This window comes from Suncus etruscus, chromosome 13 (assembly GCF_024139225.1).
Source record: "Suncus etruscus isolate mSunEtr1 chromosome 13, mSunEtr1.pri.cur, whole genome shotgun sequence".
Classification (NCBI taxonomy): Eukaryota; Metazoa; Chordata; class Mammalia; order Eulipotyphla; family Soricidae; genus Suncus; species Suncus etruscus.
Genome location: NC_064860.1, coordinates 85476631 through 85500612, shown reverse-complemented (window position 1 = coordinate 85500612; position 23982 = coordinate 85476631). Strand labels below are relative to the sequence as shown.

General features: G+C 34.4%; 1 non-coding gene across 1 annotated transcript; it reads left to right on the top strand.

Moving 5' to 3' along the window:
• The first annotated feature begins 1095 nt into the window (after positions 1 to 1095).
• On the top strand, positions 1096 to 1199 carry LOC126026848 (U6 spliceosomal RNA). The gene has a single exon (XR_007502058.1). It is a non-coding gene; the product is annotated as a U6 spliceosomal RNA (small nuclear RNA).
• The last annotated feature ends 22783 nt before the right edge of the window (positions 1200 to 23982 follow it).

Below are 23982 nucleotides of genomic sequence, written 5' to 3'. Positions count from 1 at the left end.
GTGAGTTTAGAAATAACTTCATTGACAGAAATAACTAAAATAAACAGTGGGGTTATATAAAACTAAAATGTTCTATAATTCGTAGGACCTAGAGCAAAAATACAGAGAAACCCTATCTGACAAAGGCTTAGTATCCAGAATATAAAATAATTCACAACAAAAACACAAAGAACTGCATGAAAAATGGGAACTAGGGGCCAGAGCAGCGATGCAGTGTAGTGCGTTGACCTTGTACAAGGCTGACCTTGGATGACCAAAGTGCCGTCCCCAGCACCCCATATGGTCCCCTAAGCCAGGAGCGATTTCTGAGCACATAGACAGGAGTAACCCCTGAGTATCACTGGGTATGACACAAAAACCAAAAAAAAAAAAAAAAGAAAGAAAGAAAAGAAACTGTATTTTGGAGAGATAGAACAGTAGGCACAGCACTTGTTTTGCTCCCATCTGACCCCATCTGACTTAGGTTTGATCATTAGTACAGATCATTAGTAATAAGAAGCTCCGAATACCAGCAGCTGTGGCCCACCCTGTCCATCTCATAGATGGGAGTGGAGTTAAAATTGAGCAGATGCTTTTTCAGAGCATCAGAATTAGTCAAAGAATTGATGAACAGACATGTAAAAAAGTTTTCATTACCAATGATTATAATTTAAAATCACAAGGCCAATGACATATCATCTCACGGTCATTATATTGGCCTATTTACAAAAATGCAGAACCAACTGATGAAAGTAGGGATGTGGTGAAAATGGAACCCTCCTCACTGAGGCTGCTCAACATCTATGTAAAATAATATGGCGATTTCTCAAAATATTTTTAAAAATATTTCTAAAAAAATATACAGTGATTTTATTCCTTACAATCCAAGACGTGGTATAAAACAAAAGGCTGCCAGCCAAAACCACACCCCACAAACACTGAAATATTAAGCACAGAGTTTGGAATTCCTAAACTGTGTTGCCTTATATGTAGCAGTGCAACAATACAAAAATTTTTAATGCTGTCATTCCAGTAGGCATAAACCATTTTAGACATCAACATGGATTCAAGGCCTTCTCATGTTAATAAACAATACAAATAACAGAAAGATCTATTGTGCTCAGTGTGGCAGCACATATATTAAAATTGGAACAATACAGAGACTAGAATGGGCCCTGAGCAAGGATGACACATAAATTTGTGAAGCATTCCATATTTTAAAATAACAAAAAACGATCAACTAACAACAAATTGCATTGTAAACCTCCTGGCAATGATTTAATGACTTAAATTATTAATGATATAATGACTTTATCTAATTGCAAGTTAGAATAATTTTCACCAATTTTCTTTTTGCTGCATTAAAATAATTTTATTAACACTTATCTGTAAATAAGCAATATAAAATACATTATTAAAATGATAGGAATTTAAATATAATGGTGAATAAAATTGTACATTGGCTGTTGGATGGTATTGGAGCAAGTATAACATAAACTAATGTACAATGAGCAACTATGTAAAACATGGTTTGTAATAAAGTAATTTATAATAAAAAGATATATATATATTCTATGCTCAATGAAACATTATTTAGAATAGTTAGTTTTTGTAACAAACCAAGTTTCTGAAAACAAATTAATGCATAAAGAAATATGTATGTAAAGTAAAATGCTCTGTAATGAAAACAAAAAATTAAATATTGCATTTGTAATTGTTCAAATGAAATGAAGTATTGTCCTGGCAAGTGAAATGGTCAAATGAAGAACAAATGTCAGATTATTTTATATATATGTGGAACATAAAGAAACAAATTGCCAGTAAAAACTACTACTGAGGGTCACTCTACAGAAAAAAGCCCCATTTGGGGCTGAAGGGAAGCAAGAAGACATTTGGGGGCAGAGGACAAGCATTAACAACCATGGTGGGTGCAGTTACACTGTATAATTAGAGCAGTTATAGTAATACTTTTATTATTGCTTTAATAAAACACAATTTAAAATTAAAAATATGTAAATGGCTTGAAAGTTTGACATTTGTTTTGTTATTATGTGATGCTATTTGAAGATGTGCCAATAGTTCTTTGTATGTTAATTTCATCACCATCTGGAACTTTTATTATCATTTTTTTATGCTTCAGGTGATGTCTTTTAATTCCTTTTGTTTAATTTCTCTCTTTCTTAGTCTTTGACAAATATGGTTTTACAGTGTGGACATTATGTTTTGCCAAATGAAATCATACTACTATTTATATAATATATGTCCCATCATTTTTCTGCATTCTTTATAATGAACCTCACATAAATATGTAAACTTTTTAATTCAATTTAAACTTATTTTTTTTTCTGTTTTGGGGCCACAACTAGAGGTGTTCAGGGGTTACTGCTGGCTCAGCTCTCAGAAATTGCTCCTGGCACCTGTTAGACTAGCAGTCCAGGGGGCTAAAGGTGGAGGTGGAGGTATGGGCTGCATGCTGGGAATAGTGGTGGAAGGAGGACAACACTGGTGGTGGGAATGGCCCTAATTTGCTGTTACTATGTGCTTTAAATATAACTGTCAAAGACTTGTAATTCACATTGGTCTCAATAAAAATAAAAAAAAAATAGCTCCTGGCTGGGGGTGGGGACGGACATATGGGATGCCTGGGATTGAACCCAGGTTCATCTCGAGTCAGCCGCATGCAAGGCAAATGTCCTACCACTGTGCTACTGCTTCACTCCTCAATTAAAACTTTTTAATTGCTTCATTGTAAATGATAAATTTTCTATTTTTCTATTTTGTTAATCACAATGGTCAATATATTTTATTTTTTAAAATAACTTTTTTGAGAGAGGATTTTGGAACACACCTGCTGGTGCTCAGTGTTTACTCCTGACTTCCTTGGGGGGGGTCACTCCTAATGATTTTTCAGGGAATGTATGCAGTTTTGATGATTTTCCAGGGTCAGCTGCAAACAAAGCAGGTGCCTCAACCCCTTTACTATTGCTCCAGCCCTCTAAGAACTTAAAGCTATATTTTCTCATGATATCTAAAAAAGAATATTTATCTCAGCCCTTTGAGAACTTAAAACAATCTTTTAACATGACTCACTATTTTAAATTTTTATTTATTTATTTATTTATGGTTTCTGAATCATAGCTAGAGGTACTCAGTGCATAATTCTTGGCTCTGCCATCTGAAAACACTCTGGCAGTGCTCACGGGACAATACATAATGCCAGAGATTAAACTGGATTGATTGTGTACAAGGTAAGCAACTTGTCTGCTGTACTATTTCTCAATTATCTATCACTTTTGTAACAGAGCATCTCAAAAATTAGACTTTGCAGCTCCATATGAAAAAAATTCTCACCACATTTACTACCAAAATTCTGGTGCCATTCCACCACCCAAAACTTTTTTGTTCATGCCTCCTACTCTTTATTCTCTTTCCATCTGGTACCCACCAAAATTTTCTGAGTTCAGAAATTATTTTTATGCTTTTTGTCAGTTTATCTGGTTTGGTTATTTATATTCCACATATGAATGAAAGCATTTGTCACTTACTTGCTTATGCAATTTAGCATATCAATTCAAGATGCATAGATTTTCTTCAAAGGGCTAATGTAATCATAGCAGTATTTCATTGAATATAAATGTATATAACATATACACAGGTACATTATATATACATACCAACTTTTATATAACACATAATCTTAATATAGTTTTCTGTTGATAGCGCTTAGATTCATTCTAATGAATAATTGATTAAATTCCTTCACAAATTAAACGTATATTTTGCTATTTAATTTTGATGCTTTCTTATTTCCTACATATTTTCATTTTTATGTTTCATATGAGGGTATTTGTTCACGATTACAGAAAGTTCTTTGTCTCCCCCTCTATTATGAGTGAATTAATTACTAAGAATGAATCGGAACTCTATTTCTCAGTTGGACTGGCATATAAATTAATCAGTGTTGCAGGCTTCTTTGTTTAAGGACATTCTCTTATTGTAAGCATACTGGAATTTTGTTTCTTTTGACCCTTTTATCTTTCTATTTCTTTCCTGAATGATTTAGATGTAGAACTTAAAAAAACTAACACCCAGGATAGCAATGGATTGGTGAATTTATTTTTTTAGTAAATAAGTTATTATTTAACTTTTATTTTTAGTACCTTACTTAGCTTTTTCTATGTCTTAGTTTTTTTAATGGAATTTTTTTTATTTAAACATCTTGATTACATAAATGATTGTGATTAGGTTTTAATCATGTAAAGAACTTCATGATTCACCAGTGCAACATTCCCACCACCAATGTCCCAAATCTCCCTCCATCCTACCCCACCCCTACCTGTACTCTAGACAGGCTTTCCAGTTCCCTCATTCATTCACATGATTATGGTAGTTCTCAGTGTAGTTATTTCTATAACTGCACTCACCACTCTTTGTGGTGAGCTTCATGAAATGAGCTGGTGTTCCAGCCCTCCTCTCATTGTCTCTGAGGATTGTAACAAAAATGACTTTTATTTTTCTTAAAACCCATAGATGAGTGAGACTATTCTCATTCTCCCTCTGACTTATTTCATTCAGCATGATAGATTTCATGTACATCCATGTATAAGAAAATTTTATGATTTCATCTCTCCTGACGGCTGCATAATATTCCATTGTGTATATGCACCACAGTTTCTTTAGCCATTCGTCTGTTGAAGGGCATCTTGGTTGTTTCCAGAGCCTGGCTATTGTGAATATTGCTGCAATAAATATGGGTGTGAGGAAGGGGATTTTCTATTGTATTTTTGTGTTCTTAGGGTATATCCCTAGGAGTGGAATAGCTGGGTCGAATGGGAGCTCAATTTTCAGATTTTGGAGGAATCTCCATATTGCTTTCCATAGAGGTTGGACTAGATGGTATTCCCACCAGCAGTGGATAAGAGTTCCTTTCTCTCCACATCCCCGCCAGAACTGATTGTTCTCATTTTTTGTGATGTGCGCTAATTTCTGCGGTGTGAGGTGGTATCTCATCGTTGTTTTGATTTGTATCTCCCTGATGATTAGTGACGAGGAGCGTTTTTTCATGTGCCTTTTGGCCATTTGTATTTCTTTTTTTTTTTTTTATCAAAATGTCTATTCATTTCTTCTCCCCAATTTTTGATGGGATTAGATGTTTTTTTCTTGTAAAGTTCTGTCAGTGCCCTGTATATTTTGGATATTAGCCCCTTATCTGAAGGGTATTGGGTGAATAGTATCTCCCACTCAGTGGGGTGCTCTTGTATCCTGGGCACTATTTCCTTTGAGGTGCAGAAGCTTTTCAGTTTAATGTATTCCCATCTGTTGATCTCTGCTTCTACTCTTTTAGAAAGTGCAGTTTCCTCCTTGAAGATGCCTTTAGTCTCAATGTCATGGAGTGTTTTACTGACGTGTTGTTCTATACACCTTATGGTATCAGGTCTGATATCAAGGTCTTTAATCCATTTGGATTTTACCTTCGTACATGATGTTAACTAGGGGTCTATGTTCGCTTTTTGCAAGTGGCTAACCAGTTCTGCCAGCACCACTTGTTGAAGAGATTTTCCCTGCTCCACTTAGAATTTCTTGCTCCTTTGTCAAAAATTAGGTAATTGTATGTCTGGGGAACGTTCTCTGAGAACTCAAGCCTATTCCACTGATCTGAGGGTCTGTGTTTATTCCAATATCATGCTGTTTTTATAACTATTGCTTTGTAGTACAGTTTAAAATTGGGGAAAGTAATGCCTCCTATTTTCCTTTACCCTAGGAGTGTTTTAGCTATTCGAGGGTGTTTATTGTTCCAGATGAACTTCATAAGTGTTTGATCCACTTCTTTGAAGAATGTCATGGTTTTTTTTTTTTTTTAAGGGGATCGCATTAAATCTGTATAATGCTTTGGGGGAGTATTGCCATTTTAATGATGTTAATCCTGCCAATCCACGAGCATGGTATGTATTTCCATTTCCGTGTGTCCTCTCTTATTTCTTGGAGCAGGGCTTTATATATATATATATATATATTTTTTTTTTTTGTATAGGTCCTTCACATCTTTGGACAAGTTGACTCCAAGATATTTGAGTTTGTGTGACACTATTGTGAATGGGATTGCCTTCCTGACTTCCATCTTTTCCCTATCATTATTGGTGTATAAAAAGGCCATTGATTTCTGTGGGTTGATTTTGTAGCCTGCCACCTTGCTATATGAATCTATTGTTTCTAGAAGCTTTTTGGTAGAGTCTTTAGGGTTTTCTAAGTAGAGTATCATGTTATCTGCAAACAATGAGAGCTTGACTTCTTCCTTTCCTATCTGGATTCCCTTGATATCATTTTCTTCAGGGATTCAGAAACACAGGGAGATTGGCGCAGAGGAAGTTTCCCTTGAATTTCTCAGAGTGAACAAAGGCACAGCAAAGCGGAGCCTCCACAGGCCAGACACCTCAGTTTATTGGACAGCGACCCCCGCAGCCAGAATGTACTCACTGGGCAGCTTCTAAATGCAGTTTTTTTGGGGTGCACTCCGTAGGCCTCTGAGGAAATCTTCAGGGATTCAGAAACACAGGCAGATAGGCTCTGAGGAAGTTTCTCTTGAAGTCCTCAGAGTGAACAAAGGCACAGCAGGGCGGAGCCTCCACATCTTACTTTTTGAGATCGGATCCTTTATTGAACTTTCTAGAGAGAAAATTCATCACAGGTATATTTTCAAAATATTTAATCTATATAAATTTATAAAGAATGAACTTACATAATTCTTATCACAGCGTTGTGAAGCAAAAAGGTAACTATATTTGTTATCATTTCTATTTGACTTTTGGGTCACATCCAGCTTTACTCAGGGCTCATTCCAGGTTCTACTCTCAAGAATCACTTCCAGCAGACCATATAGTGTTATATCCTGACTGGTGTGTGCAAAACAAACACCCTACTCACTGGTTTATTTCTCTGGCCCTATTTGTTGTCATTTTTATAAATGAGATTAAAAAATCTCTATTTTATATGTTACCTTTTCTTCATCTCATTCCTCCTTTATTGATGTTATTATATGCATGTGGGTGGTTGTTATATTCATAGGCCTTAGGTAATTTAGCCCTTAGGTAATAGAAATTCAGTGGGATTGCTATTGAATTTTAGCAACAGCGAAAGTAGCCAGTAATGGATATAATCAATTTATGAACGGTTTCTTATTTTGAAGAACAAATCAAACCTCCTTTATGATAGATTGCTTTTCATTCTTATGTAGTGACATAATGTTTTGTTGCTGGATGGGAGTTAAAAAGCTTGTACCAGGGGTCAAGTAGAAGTTGAGTGCTTTCCTATTTATTGCCAATGTGTTCCAGGTTCACCTGTTTTCCTCATCCAGAGAAAAAGAAGCTGCTCCCTTCACAGCTTGGCACACTCTTAAGCTTTGTCAGGATAGAGCAATGGAGTGATAATGCAAGAAGAAAGAGCTATCTGTTCTGGTTTTCGAGTGCTTGCTCAGCAAGCCTCTCAGGCACAGATGATTTTGTTCCTTGTTTGGCATGCACAACTCCTACATAGTGTGAAATGGTTTCTCTAGCAACCCAGCTCCTGCATCAAAGACAGATCCTTTAGCATTCAGCATCTGCAGTGCTTAGTAGCTCCATTCTATAGAGGCCAGGAGCACCCACAAAAGTGATTTACTACTGAGAACATCTCCTTGTGAATAGCTTTAACAGGCAAGTTAGAGCAAAGAGATCCATTAAGTTTTTCCAGGTAGGTAGGTATGCAAGCATATTTTCTACACTTCATTGTCTCAAATCTATTTCCACTGCTTCAAGGTCTGCATATATCTTTGCCCTGGGGATAGTGAACAATTATTCTCTAAATATTTCTCTCTGTCATGAAAGTAAGAACTACTTATTTTTTATCCAATCCTAGACATTTTGTCTTTGTTGTTGGTCTATCTTTTGGGACCGCGTGCAACTATGCTCAGGGATCACTACTGGAAGTGCCAGGGATCATATTTCTTTGGAGAACCTAACTGGTCAGTAGTTTTTCAGATATGGACCTTATTCATGTATTATTTCTCTAGTTTTATATTCTTAGACTTGAAAATAATTCTCCTTAGGTTTTACTAGTCAATGTATTTTCCCCAAATATATTAAATATAACATATTTAAAAATAATATATATGATATGTAGTTAATAATTCATTATATTAAACTTTTTTTCAAATTACCCTGTGGCTTTCCGGTTGTCAACTTCAATTTTCATGCTTTTAGTTCATTATCTTATAGAACTTTTGATTATTATCAGTAACAGGCTTAGTTTAAAACTGATAGTCATATGACTTTAGAAAAATTAAAGATAAATCATTAATACTTTAAGAAGAAAATCATAAAATTTTGTAATGGATGAATAAATTACAAATCATTCAACTAGAGGTCAGAAATATATGAACGAGGTTAAGGAGAATACATGATATCCACTTGACTTTGGTTTGAACCTCTGTAACACATGGTTCATTGAGTATCACCAGGCACAGCTCTTGAGCATCCTGAGCACAGCCAAGGTTGCCTGGGTAATACCCAGCACACTAAGGCCCTTGCATTAAGTTATTAACTTACATACCTAAGAAATTCTGGTAATGATCCCTGGATATCTCTTCACCACTCTCAGAGAAAACATTCAATTGTTCATTTATATTTAGAATATGAGGCCAAAACTACTTCAATGTCTTCTCATCTTTGTGCCAACAATGTCTTTAATAGATCTAATATTTAGCAGTGGATATAAATCAAATAAATTAATTAAAATATATTTATTAAAATAGGACATTTAACTACAGACAGTGTAACAATTTATACATAGCTTTTACCCATAAGAAAGCTTTGGTCAAGTAGCAAATTAAAAATTAGTATAACTTAACTAAAATTTCTAAGGAAGATGGAGGGTGTGATTAAATTTAAGCTAATTTAATTTTAATATAACTATCACCCTACTATCATTTAGGCCAATATTTCATAGTTGCCTATAAATGCTCGTTTTCCAAAGAATACCTTTGCAGTTTTACATAGTTTTATATTTTCGTAGAATGTCTTCTTCCACTAACTTTCGCTCCTTTCCCTGTAGTGTTATTTTTGTGTAGGATTCTCAAACTCTTTTACACTTTATTTGGGAAAACAATCTTAAAATGGTGAGTGGTAGAAATATACTTGGGTTGTGAGATACTTTGAATATTTAGCTTATGTTATTTTAATAATAAACCTTAGCTTAATTAATTTATTAATTATGATAACCTTGATTAATTTAAGATGGCAATCTACCACATTATAAAGGTTATTTTCTTTGAAATTTAATGTCTGATATATTTTGTTAATATTAATTCATCACTCTTGCCTTTTTAAAAGAGTCTATTTGAATCAATTAGGTTGTGTCTCAGAAAAATTTCATCAAAATATATAATTTTTTGTTTTATTTTGATGCCCCACCTGGAATTACTCCTGTCTCTGTGCTCAGGCATCACCCATTATGGACTCAGAAGTTATACGGGGTGTGGGAATAATTTAACCCAGATAAGCCACATAAAAGACAAAATCCTATCTGTTGTATTATTATGTCAGCCCCAAACATATATGACTTTATTTATGAGCATAGATTACGTACTTTTAGACCACTGTTGTCTTCACAGATGCATTATTCAAAGTTTTATATAAATATTTTCTCTAATTATTTATCAAAATATTTTATAAATCTTTGGACAAATTATATATTTTACGTGTGAGGTACATAAGTTCTGAACAATCTTACAGTGGGCAGAGCACTTGCATTGTGTGTACCCGAGTTTCATCTCCAACACTTTATATGGCCCATCAAGACCCTCCAGAACTAATCTCTGAGCCCGGAGCTGGAAATTAGCCACTCTGGGGATGCTTAGTGCTTATTTCTGTGTCTTTACTCAAAATTTACTTCTGGTAGTGCTCAGAGACAACATCAAATGATGGAGATTAAACCTGGTTGGCTACATGTAAAGTAAATGCCTTATGTACTAAACTATTGCTCTCTGGCTCTGCTAAATTTTTCTTATTCAATGTTTATTAGCAGATATACAAATTGATGTAAATTAGTAATTAAACGGTTAATTTAATCATTCAATAATACTATTTTTAAGAAGAAACATTGTAGTATAATGTTAGGTATGTTACTTTTATAAACCATTAAAGTTAACATAAATATTACATACATTTTTGTACTAAAATTGACCATCAGAAAAATGAAAGCTGGAGGGCTCTCAACAACAATAAAAATACACTGTAAAATAGTAGCTTTAATATTATCTGTGTCATGTAATATATTATTGTAAAATTATAATTTCAACAACTCACTTTGTTCCTAGTATCATTAACTTTTTAATTTATATCTATGCTATAAGTTATTATAGAAATTTAATAGGCTAGAACATCATGAATATTTTTCAAACTATCAACTGTTCTGCTTTCTTTGACTTTTCTATATTTCAATGAATATTTAGGACTCTTCTTTTTATATTTCCATGTCTATTTTCTGATTCACACTTTTTCAACACATTTTAACTCCAGACACTTATTTTTAGCCTGTCAGAGCTTCTATTGGCCTCTACAGAATCATGGCAGAAGCAAGTTCTACAGCAACATAGGACTGTAAAGATTTGTTTTTCTTTACTTCCATTCTTCCCTCCAAAGATGATTTCTTTTTATCACATTACTTTAAAACTGCTGCTTTTTAAGAGGTTGTTCCAAGCAATGCTCAGGAGATCTGAAAGACACTTTCACTGATACTTGGCCAACCAGGTCTTAGGGAATAATTCAATGATGAACTATTCAAAGCTACTTTGGCCTTTCATACTGGGAATCAAAAGGATCAGAGCCAGGGTTGTTTAGGAACCTCCAGTTTTATACCTGGTAGAATTTGTGGGTAAAGTGATGCCGAGGATAGCCTGGGGGTACAGAATATGCAAAAAGAATATCTCTAGCCATGTATTATGCTTTTCCTTGTCTTATACCAACTATTTAAAAACTAATTTATTAGTGTGGTTACGATAAAATAAATAAAAATGTATCGGGGCCGGGCGGTGGCGCTAAAGGTAAGGTGCCTGCCTTGCCTGCGCTAGCCTTGGACGGACCGCGGTTCGATCCCCCGGTGTCCCATATGGTACCCCAAGCCAGGAGCAACTTCTGAGCACATAGCCAGGAGTAACCCCTGAGTGTTACCGGGTGTGGCCCAAAAACCAAAAAAAAAAAAAAAATGTATCATACTTTCTAAACAAGAGACATGCAGGTATTATTTTCAAGTATTTTTCATTTTATAAATATATTTATTTAAGCACCATGATTACAAATATGTTTGTGGTTGGGTTTTAGTTATAAAAAAGTTCATCTTCCTTCACTAGTTCAACATTCCCACTACCAATGCCCTCCCCCCCCCCCAATTTCCTCATCTCCCACCCCTTGTGAGACAGGCATTCTATTGCTCTCACTTACTATCATTGTCATGATAGTTGTCAGAGTAGTTATTTCTCTAACTGCTCTTACCACACTTTGTGGCAAGCTTCATATCATGGGCCAGTTCTTCTAGCCCTCATCTCATTGTCTCTGGGTATTATTACAATAATATATTTTTTTTATTAAAACCCATAGATGAGTGAGACTATTCTGTGTCTATTCTTTCCCTCTGACTTATTTCACTAAGCATAATAGTTTCCTTGCCCATCTATGTATTTTTCTTATATTTTTGAGAAATCACTGTTTTTTGTTAAATGAGGAATGTGTTAAGTTTATTTTGTATTTATTATATATGAATAACATTTCCACTATTAAGCAATGTTCAAAACCCTGAGTTTCAATAGCATCATCTTATAAACAAAGTGGGCTATTCATAACATACTTAGCAATGTTTGAGCATGTTGCATGAACTAGAAGAAGGCAGCAGAACTTTTTCCTATTGCATTCCTGGCCAGCAAGAACATGCACGCTTCTATAATATGATTGGCCTCTAGGAATCACAAAGGAGAGAGAAAAACCTGCCTTACAAGAATGTTTCATTCAGAGAAGAATGGGGAAGTGGCTTTGCTTTCCTTAGCAAAATAATTGCTAAATATGGAATTTACAAAAGGGACAGTAAAAATTGAGGGTGATTACATAAATAATTTATGGAATATTCATCATTCATCTATAAAAGTAAATCGATATTGTATTTTGATCTTAATGTATTGAGACTGATGCAATCTGTGTGTTACTCATTTTCGTCAATTAACCTCCCACTCACTATTTACAATGGGGTGATAGCTAACAAAGCGACCTTCACTTTGTTGATGTATCTGATTTCCTGTAAATGGACATTCTTGATAACACATATATGTAAGTCGTCTCAAAATTAGTTTTTTCCAAAAGATTTAACTTGTTCTTAAGGTCAAGTGTTCACAATAGCAAATATACTAAGTAGAGTAGTACTTTTCTAGGATAGAAAATATAATTTATCCCCTAGCTATTATTAAATGGAAGGTATAATTCCCTAAACAGGGTTATCATTTTCAGTAGTGTAATTTTGTTGGCCTACAGCCATTGATACAGTTTCAATTAGTGAAAGTTGGTGAATTGAAGTAATTTATTATGCATGTTTTTAATATGTCCTACTCAAAAGTCTTGATTACTGTCTACAATTAAAAAGTCTTTATATAAGAGCATTAGTAATTATTTCTGGTTTTAAGTTTAAATAAATATTTGAGCTGCTTTAAAAGTCTGTGGAGAACTTTGCTCTTTTTCGAGACTAATGGATATTTTCACTTAGAGAGAAAAAAAGCAAAATAATTAGATTGTGTTGATTGGGTTATTGTGTGATTGATCTGAGACTTATAGTTTGAATAAAATGAGAGGTCATGTAAAAAAATTCCTTCTATACAATATATAAAATATATATATAAATATAAAAAATATATATATAGGTATTGGTTTTTGAGGCCACACCCATTTGATGCTCAGGGGTTACTCCTGGCTAAGCGCTCAGAAATTGCCCCTGGCTTGGGGGGACCATATAAGACTCCGGGGATCGAACCGCGGCCCTTCGTTGGCTAGCACTTGCAAGGCAGACACCGTACCTCTAGCGCCAACTCACAGGCCCCTATTATAAATATTTTTCTGTCTAGAGAGATGATCTCACCTTCTAGCTACTTGGTCATGGGAAAGAAAGGTGAGACTTTCAGAACTTTTGAAGACGTGTCTTGGTCATTTACATAACATATGATGGCTCTCTAAGTAAATGAGAACACTACACATCTGACAGTCTTGGAGCTGCACAAAAAAACTTACTTCTTAAAGAAAAACATATTTCATTTATTATCTATCTCTAATAATATTTATGGCCAACTTTTAAAGTTCAAATTTTTGATATTTGGAAAAATTCTCTATAAAACATTATTTTAAAAGTATTCCCTAAAATAATAACCTTTTTTTTTACAGGCTTTATCTACGCTCATCTTTATTTCTTTAAATCACAGAATTTTATTTCTAACATAATTCTTAGTTTGCACTTAGAAATCCATTTCTAAGATTCTAACAGTGATTTGAACTAATGACAATGGTAGTACAAATCTGAGCCATATTTCTTTGAGTAAGTAGAAATAGAGTTGACATAAACAGCATTTCATGCCATGTAGCACTATGCAAGTAATAGTTCTATTAGCAATAATAACCTCAACTTATCTCAGATTTGGATTTTGTTTTGAGAAAGTGTCATTCTAGGCTATCATCAATATCAGCTTTTTCTGTATAAACTTATTGAGGCTGGAGAGATAGCTCAAAGAACTCAAGTACATGTTTTGTACATAGGAGGCCCAGGTTTCATTTGTTTCCCTGAACACCCCCAGGAGGGACTCCTGAGGACAGAGTCAGGAGCAAGTCCTGAGAAGTGCCAGCTACAGCTCCCCCTCCCCTCTTAAAAAAATAAGAAATGTTACGAACCAAAGTTATAGCTCAAGTGGTAGGATACATGAATCCATGCTAGGCATGTATAAGCCCTTAAATTCAATCTCTGGTGATAGATATTTTATGGTTCCTCATGTACCCTCCTTGCCGCAGCATTGCTGGTGTAGCCCTGATGGTTCTTGAATGCTATTGAGCCATTAGGCCTGTCTACAGGGCTGAAGGTCATAGGCAGTGGCACCTATCAAAATACATATATTGTATAATATTTTTATGCTTTATGTACCTATCACTTAAGTTTTTCAAGTGTTTAGAACATAAAATATAGAGCACAAATGAATGAATTATAAAGCATTGGTGATGGGAAGGTTACACTGATAAAGGGGATATATATATATATATATATATATATTGAATTATCTTTATTTAAACACTGTGATTACAAATATGATTATAGTTGTGTGATTACAGTCATGAAAAGAACACCCCCCTTCACCAGTGCAACTAGTATGTTTAATAACCTTTAAGTATCAAATGAAATAAAATGTTGTTACTGTCATCCTAGACCAAGCAGTGTTTAAAATAAATAAAAAAGAGGAATGCTGATCAAGTATTCTACTAAACACCACTTAAATTTTTTAAATGAGTTTGGGTAAGTCCGTTAAGCTATTAGCGCTTACATTTCTTTATTGCAAGAAAAGGTGATAATAGCTGTCCTCTGTTGTTAACCTTTAACCAATATGTTGTGCACACATTGATTCTGCTTTTATTGAAAGATTAAACTCCTTGATGCATCTGCGTTTATGACTAGGCTGGCTATTTTTTAATATCCTTCCAGCAGGGAAGTGAAAAGAAGAGGGAAAGATAGATGAAAACGAATTCTCAGATTGTAATTTGGGTTATTGCAGTGAACTTTTCCTCAGAGTCGCTTGATTATAGTTACTAGGGGATAGTAGAGGTTAGTATAGAATGAAAGTCTGCAGTCATCAAAGTAATTTTTCAGTGGATTTCAGACATTTCACAATGTGAACCATTCTCACCTGGACTTGAAGCTCTACCTCTGGCCTGCCTACTCAGATATATAATAGTGGGTTGGGTCTGAGCTAACTGTTTGCAGTTTTACACAAAATTATGATGTGTGCAAAAAATTAGCAACCTTTATTCTGAACTCCAAGTAAAATAACTTCTAAAGATACATTGAAATTATGTAGTTTATTAGACTTTGCAATATATATAATTTTTTCTTTCTTTATTTAAATGTTTCCTTGGGTGAGCAAAATATTTTTGATACCCACACAAATTACTTATCTTAACATTAGGGTATAATTGAATATAAATCAGGACATTTATATAGTTTTGTTAATCAAACATTTGTATACTGAAAAAACAGAAGAATATACCAAGAAAATGTTGATACTGAAATGTTGATAACACCTTATGATTTTTTTGTGCTTACAAATGTTGATGAAAAAGATCATAAACCACTGTAAAATATTTAGCATGTTAAAAGATTATGATCATCTGAGAGTATTACATAATGTTTAGCTATCAATGCAGGATTGATTTGGTATTAAAAATGATAGCATTAAGGTTTAGATGTGTGATTGGGAAAAACAAGGAAGCAAATAGATGTTTCATTAGCCACATAATGTTTCATATACTTTTGTAAATTTAAAATATTGGCCTTTTTTCCTAATAATATAGTTATTTAAGCACTATGGTTACAAACATGTTTGTAGTTGGGTTGCAGTCATGAAAAGTACACTCCCCTACACCAGTGCAACCTTCCCGCCACCAATGGCCCCATCTTTCTCTTCCCCCATCCCTACCTGTCTTCAAGACAAGCATTCTATTTCTCTTCCTATCATTGTCAAGGTAGTTAGTGTAGATATTTTTTTTAACTAGGGTCAACAAACTTTGTAGTAAGTTTCATATCGTGGGCTGGTCCTTTTAACCCTCATCTCTATTGTCTCTGGTTATTATTACCATATTTTCTTTTATTTTTCTTAAATTCTACAGATGAGTGAGACTATTCTGTGTCTATCTCTCTCCCTCTGACGTATGTCACTCATCATAAGAGTTTCCATGTCCATCCATGTATAGGAAACTTTCATGAATTTATTATTCCTAATTGTTGCATAATATTTTATTGTGCATAAGTTTCTTTAGCCACTCATCTGTTGTAGGGCCTCTGGGTTGTTTCCAGATTGTAAATATTGCTTCATATACTTTTATACTGGTAGTACTTTTTAAGAAAAAGAAATAGTAAAATGTAAGTGTATTTATTCTGGTAAACTATTTTGTACTGGTAGATTGAGCTTTGTTGCTTATAGTAGCATAAAGGATTAACAGTATGATAAGATGTGTTGAAGTCTTGATTTGAACATTGCTAAAGCTAGTAGTATGAGCCAAATACTGCTGGTGTGGCCCTAAAATAAAAAACAACAGTAAAAAGGAACAGCTTCAGAATTTGAAGAACAGAGGGACCACAAACAGGAAATAAAGAATAGGAGTAGGGGGTCATGATTCAAAATACAAGGTTGAAAACCAGTCTTTTAGAGTAGCTGCTTTGCAAGCATATTGTCACAACTTCGAATTCTTAGTTTTGCCATGCATGATTATAGTGGCTCTTTTATTGGAAGTTGGCATTTTTGTAGTCTATGATTCCTGCCACTGAATGTGGTTTCTGGCAAAATCACAGCCAGTTATGCACAATCACCAGAAAAGAGTATAATCTCCATTTGGCAACACAAGAAGAATGTTTGTGAGTTTATGATGAAAGTATATAACATCTGGTAAGCATATATGCGAGTCTGGCGTCAACTTGCAATTAACACTACAACTATCATTTTCATGGCTTCAACTAGAATGTGACTGGCACCAAGTAAATGTAAAATACATTGGAAGGAATAAAAATTCCTCACAGTACACTCTGTAAGCACAGCAACCTGTATTCTTCCACAAACAACACAGTTAAAAACGTGTTAAAAAGTCAGGTGTGTGTGTGTGTGTGTGTGTGTGTGTGTGTGTGTGTGTGTTTGTCCTTGGCAATCATAACAACATCAAAAACAATAAGGTAAAAGAGAGGGCATAAATTAAAAAGTAGAATAGGAATGTTTTCATTACGTAATAATTGTTATAATATCTGAAATAACCGCACCATTTCAAAGGCGAAAGAAAATATTACATATAGGCTAAACTTAAACATATATTTTATTCAAAAGGAAAAAAATTTGAATTTCTCATCGGTTTTTAAAAGTCTCTTTTGTGTCCTGTGACATAAAGGATTCTTTTAGTTGTGGAGGATTTTGTATTTTAAAACACATTAACTTTTCCCTTGTTCAAAATCAAGCTATCAAAGACATGGAAATAAAGATTGTGGGTGTTGGAAAGGTTGGAAGACATGTCTTGGTCGATCAATATATCTAAGTAAGAAAGCTACCTCTAACTTATGAAGTCACCTATTGATTCCTTGAAGTCCTACATTTTGCCCCTAATCTCTTTGATTCATTATTATTAATGGAATGATGTAAGTTTATAATATCCAGTTTTTGAGGATGTTGGTTTGTGAAATGATATTAATGTGACCACTAAGATTTATGCAAGATATGTACAACCTTTCTAAATCTGATATTCTGCCAGCTTCTCTCAGAATCCTTCAGTCCTGATTAACCCCTTTCTACTTGTCAGCTGCATGCACACTTCTACCAATTGTTCTCAATTTGACCCAGATTGATGCTGTGACTTATGTACTTGGTCATTCTCAATACTTGGGTAGCCTTTTTTGTTTGTTTGTTTGTTTTTGGGCCACATCTGGAGACATTGTGGGGTTACTACTGACTCTTCGCTCAGAAATCACTCCTGGCTTGGGAGACTAAATGGGACGCCAGGGATCAAACAATGGACCATCCGAGGTTAGCTTGTGCAAGGCAAACACCCTACCACTTGCACCACTGCTTCGGCCCCGTTGGCTTGTCCTTTTACTTCTCTTGACATTATCTTAAATTTATTGTTGTTGCTCAAAACTGTATAAAGTCAAACTAGATAAAGGGATACTTTTAAAGATCTATTATTCTCAAAAATCAAATAAAAGCAGAGATAATGCGGAGTTGAGGCAAGTCAATGTAGATGCACAATTGTCTGTCATGAACTTAAAGAATTCATCATGCTTAAAGTCTAAAACACACAGTAGCTAAACAGAGAACCTCCTCCCCAATTAAATGAATTGTGTTAATTTCTGAGTGTATTTCTTTTAAATAAGCTGTGAATGTGCAACAGTTTATTTTTAAAAATTGTTAAATTTGTTTGATAATTTTATCAAAAGTATGTTTTAGAAGAAGGGTCTTTCCTTGCTCAAAATGTGACCTCTAATTTTTATGTTTGGGACGTAGATGCTTAAAAAACAAGTTTGAGTCCCTGGAGCAATAGGATAGCAGGTATAGCATTTATGTTACAAGTAGCCCACTTAGGTTCAGTTTCAGGCATCCTGTATTGTTCCCAGACCATGTTATGAGTAATGCTTGATCACAGTGCCAGGAGAAAACCCTGGGTAGCACCAGGTGTATTCTCAAAACAAAAACAGCTAAATATGAGTTTGAGATGTTTAAAGTCAAGAATGTTACTAAGAAATGGAATCTCAAAAGTAATTTAATCATTAACCATGAAGCCGACTTGAAGACAACTTCAAATTATCCACAGTGTATGCATTCCATATATATTACAGATAATCGCTTTGAGAGAAGTAGATCAAAAGGAACAAAGTTAACATGTAAGTATTGAAAGGATATTTAGATTGAACAGTATAGAGTTCCTGTGTAGAACAGTAGCAAGTGAGATTATACATGCGAAAATAGAGAAAAAATGGTAAGAGGAATACGGAAGGCAGATTTTTTAGTATCCTATAATTTCACTCTTAAATTGGAAGCGATTGGAAATTTGGGGCAGAGAAATGACATTATGACTTTACCTGAATCTAATCATAACATAATATATAAAAGATAATAGAGATAATATTTTTAATACCACTTCTTACCATACTACTATCAAAATAATTACTTCTTTCTACAATAGTCTTTTAGGGTTTTTTGATATTTGGATAGTGGATTAAAAGGGATGAGGTTGATGAGATAGGCAAATTACAAAATCATTTGTATCATGCAAGTGAGAGAGATAGATCAGAGAGATAATAGTTTTGATACTGACATTTAGAATAGAAGTGTCTTGCAGTTTGAAGAGACATATTTTTTGGTTAAGATATTCTACATAGGCTATAAAAACCATTTAAAAAGTTTAAGGAGACTATGACTTTGTCTTAGTCTAATTTTTGACTATTAATTGTGAAATACAGATCAAGTGAATTAAGATAGTGTTACTATCGCTGTTTTTTTTTTTTTTTTAAGGTTAAAAGCAAGGGCTTTGGACATATACAGATTCTGAGGACCATTAGCATTCACATTCTCCTGTCAAAGTGACATTTGAATTTAGACATGGGAGAAATCTTGGCTAAAGATATTTACTTTGATGCTGTCAGCATAGTAAGTTTTAAAGAACCAAGATTGCAAAAGGTTGTCAAAGGATTGAATGAAACTAAAGAGAAGACAAATGATGCATTTTGAGAACTTTTCAGTGCAATGAGCTCATTTTTCAGAGATGGTTAACAAAAGGAGATCCAGAAAGAATAACCAGTGAGACAGGGAGAAAGCAAAAAGTGTGGGGCACCTGAACATCAACTGAAGAAAGTTTTATAAAGAGAGACGGACTATTTCAAATGGATGAGATCATTTTAGTTGGAGGAGAACTGAAAAAAAAAGCCATTCCATTTATTTTTCTTAAAAGCATGGCTATTTTGGAAAAAGCTGTTTTAGTGTAGATGTAGAATCTAAAATCTAGTTTAGTCACAGTCAAGAGAAAATGGAAAGAGAAGTATTAAAAACAGTTGTGAGAGACATTATTATGATTTTTATAGGAAATTGTGCTAGAGGTTCAGAGAAAGAGTACAGCAGGCAATATACATGCCTCATGCACAGCCATTCCCATGCAATTGAAGCATTCCATAAGGTCTCATGGAAACTGCCATGTATTTCTGAGTACAGTACAGATAGTTTTCTGAGAACTACTTACTGTGTCCTAAAACTAAAACAAAAAAATAAAGAAACAATATAAAAATTTAGAAACTCTTAAATGAGTCTAGGTTTAGGTGAGTTTGAGATATTTTCTTTTTATTTGATTAGTGGCTCTCAAGTGGTTTGCATAAGGCTCACAGACCCACAGGCAATACTTTACCAACTAACTGTGGTTCAGTGCTAGGGATACATGATGCCTTAGAGCCTAGACCTTGTAGTACCTGGGGTTACACATAGCTTGGGAGCCCCTAGGGATCTAGCTAGTATGTGCTTCAACTGTTGAACTTCTTTAGTTGAAAGAGATAAAGAAAATATACTGTACTGGAAAAAACATAACAGTAGTTTACTTGCTGATTACAAATTGAAACTAAGGAACAGTATTTTTCAGGTGTTTGAAATAAAATTAGATTTTTGTGAGCAAGAAAAAAAATTGGAAAATACTTAGTGATGAAGCTTTTGGGTGAATAGGTCTGAAAGTTTATCCATTTTTTTTCTGTTGCTTTCCAGAGGTTTCTGAGGAAAAACAAAATCGTCATGGAAATGAAAGTCTGAGTCAGAGGAGAGAGGTGGAAGTATAGTGTGGTTAGTATAACATTAGGAGTTAGTGTTTAATAAACAGTGGGAGAAATGAACAGACCAGGAAAGATCAAAGAACAAATGGCATCTGATAGAGGGCTAGTTTCTGAGATATACAAAACACTCATAGTGTTCAATAATAAAAAATATAATCAAAAATGGCAAGAGAAGATGAATTAACATCACCTATTTTCAGGAAAATGAAATTTGAATAATTATTAGATACCTCCTCACATCAGCAAGAATGTTTAATATTAAAAAGGACAGAAACAACCATTGTTCGAGTGCTTGCAAGAAAAAAGATAGTCACATAGACATTGGTTAGAAATATCATCTGGAAACATCTTTTTGAAAAATACTATGGAAAACTTACAATAGAACTCACATTGGCCCCAACCGTTCCACTTCTGCATGTACATCCCAAGAATACAAAAGCACTTATTCAAAAAAAGATACTTTCAACGTATTCACTGTAGTCTATTGATGAAGTAAAACATGAAAATAAGCCAAGTATCCTATGAGAGGAGTGGATAAACAAATAGTGGCATGTATATCAATGGAATATTATTGAGCTACTAGAAATAATTATCTTTTTTGTTTGTTTATTTGTTTTGTTTTGAGCCACACCCGGTGACACTCAAAGTTACTTCAGGCTGTGTGCTCAGAAATCCTTCCTGACTTGGGGGACCATATGGGACACCCTAGAATAGAACCTTGATACGTCCTAGGTCAGCGTATGCAAGTCAAATGTTCTACTGCATGCACCGCTGCTCTAGCCCAAGAAGGAATTATCTTGACTTTTTCTACAGCCTTGATGGATAGAAGGGCTTATGTTAAGATAAATTAAGGAAGAAGGACAGGTACTGTATAAGCTCACTCATATAAGGGCATATAAAGAAATAAAGCCAAGGGGGTGAGCAGTATCAGATTTCAGCAAGCCTTGGACTTTGAATACAGAACTGGGGTTACTAAGTGTGGGGAGTGGTTGCAATTAGAGAGAGAGACTAAAAATAATACCAGAATAGTTGGAGGCCAGAGAGATAGCACAGCCTTGGATGAGGATGACCCAAAAGAACTTAGGTTCGATTCCTGACATTCCATATGGTCCATGGAGCCTGCCAGGAGCAATTTCAGAGCTAAGAGCCAAGAGTAACCCCTGAGTGTCACCAGGTGTGGCCCCAAAACGGAAAACACATGCACACAAACCTCCAATCACCAGAATAACTATGAAGAGTCTTGATGTAGACTGGATGAAGAAGAGCAGTAGTAGAACATAAACCACTGTAATTCTATTATTTTACCTATAAAAAATGTAAGTAATAGTCAACTCTTCTTGTCTCAGCAACAATATTAAAATGTCCCCCAAATTTGAAAATACATGAAAGGATATTTTAAAATAAATTCTTCTAAAATTCAATCTCTGTTTACCTTCATTTCACTGATTTGTTTATATATATGTATATATACATATATATATACATGTATATGTATATGTGTATATATATATATGCTATGCATTGGACTAGATGAAGAGAAAAAAGAGAACTTAACTCACTAAGCAATTTCATAGGTGTCAGTCACTATGAGTCAAAACATTCACTTATTCGTTGTTTTGTTTTGGGGTGGTGGGGCCCACACCCGTTTGATGCTAAAGGGATAATCCTGGCTAAGTGCTCAGAAATTGCTCCTGGCTTGGGGGGACCATATGGGATGCCAGGAGATAGAACCAGGGTCCTTTCTTGGCTAGCACTTGCAAGGCAGACACCCTACCTCTAGCACCAACTCAATAACCCCCAAAATTCACTTATTTTTAGTGTAATTTACTTTACTTGCACGAGGCTGACCCGAAAGGACTTAGGTTTGATTTTCGGTATTCCATATGGTCCATGGAGCCTGCCAGGAGCAATTTCGGAGTGAAGAGCCAAGAGTAACTTTTGGGAAATAAACTTGGTTGTACTCAAGGTGTACTCTTAGCTCTGTGCTCAGATTTATTTCTGTCAGGCTTGGGTAATCATATGGGGGTGCTGTGAATTGAATGAGTTCAGAAGTTTCCAAAACTTTCATTTCACTATTGCTGCAGACTCTCCACTTATTTTAGACATACATTGCTCTCTTGTTCATTGTTTATTTCAGGGCTATAACGTTGGCCAAGTCCCAATAAAAGTCTTTTAGATGAGAATTAGTGGAAGGGATTTAGAAATTTATTTAAAGTACAGACTTCATGCTGAATGGACACCGTCAACAGATCATATTTGAAATATTTTCATGCAAGCTGAATATTATAGTACCTGTTAGTGTGATGAAGCCATCTTCTAAAGTTTGCATTTAGTTGTAATATGTTAAACACTCAAAAACAAATTCCTTATGAGAGAACCAGATAGAAGATACATAATACATACATATAATGTTTAATCAATTACAATTTATATTTACATTTATCTAGAGGTTGAGAAAGCTATTTTTTTGGCTATGCTAGCTTCATTTACATTATGTTAAATTACTTAGGCATAATTTTTTGAATGTCCAAACACTTTATAAGAAATTTCTTCAAAATATTGAAGAAGATATTGCAACTGAGGAGACATTTTGTTAATAATATGCCCAAAGATAAAAATATTATATATGTATGTGATGTATGTGTTATGAACATATAACTTGCTATAGTTATATTGTTTATTTTAATTTCAGGCAAAATGCTTTTATATTCAGTTTCCTAGATTTTATATTGCTCCTTTATTTCACACTAGTCTATATTTTACTATTACACAGAAAATTTATTTCAATTATGGTAATAAAATCCAAACCCATTTATCCCTCTTCTAAACCCATATATGATAAATTTATATTTCAAACCATAGCAGATATTTTATATCTCATTCTTCCTCTTTCTCACTTCTCTTCCAAGACCTCCCTGCCGCAAATTTTTACCAACCTAAAGAAGGTCAGGGGGTGTGATAGGAAGATGCCTGGGAACCCACACATCACAAGAAAAACCCAAAAGACAATGGGAAAAACTGTACTTCCAACATAGGCATAAGAACTGTGTAATACACCACCTCGTTACCTGCTCTCCCCCAAATGTAAGGTAGTTTTTTGCACCACTTTGGTCCTTTAAAAACTTCGCTAACTCATTTTAGTTCTTTTTTTTTTTTTTCTTAAATTTATTTATTTTTTCTTAACTGTTGGTCCTATATATACATTTGCGAGCACATACATTTTTATTTATTTTATTTTATTTTATTATTATTTTTTTTATCATTTTTGGATATGTGACCTGTGTCTGTTATCCCCTCTGGCCACCCCCAATCACACCAACAATACAACGTAGCTCCTCCTCCCCCTGCAAAGACACACTAAATAATGGGGAAATCTTACATATAAAAAAAAAAAGAGCGGGC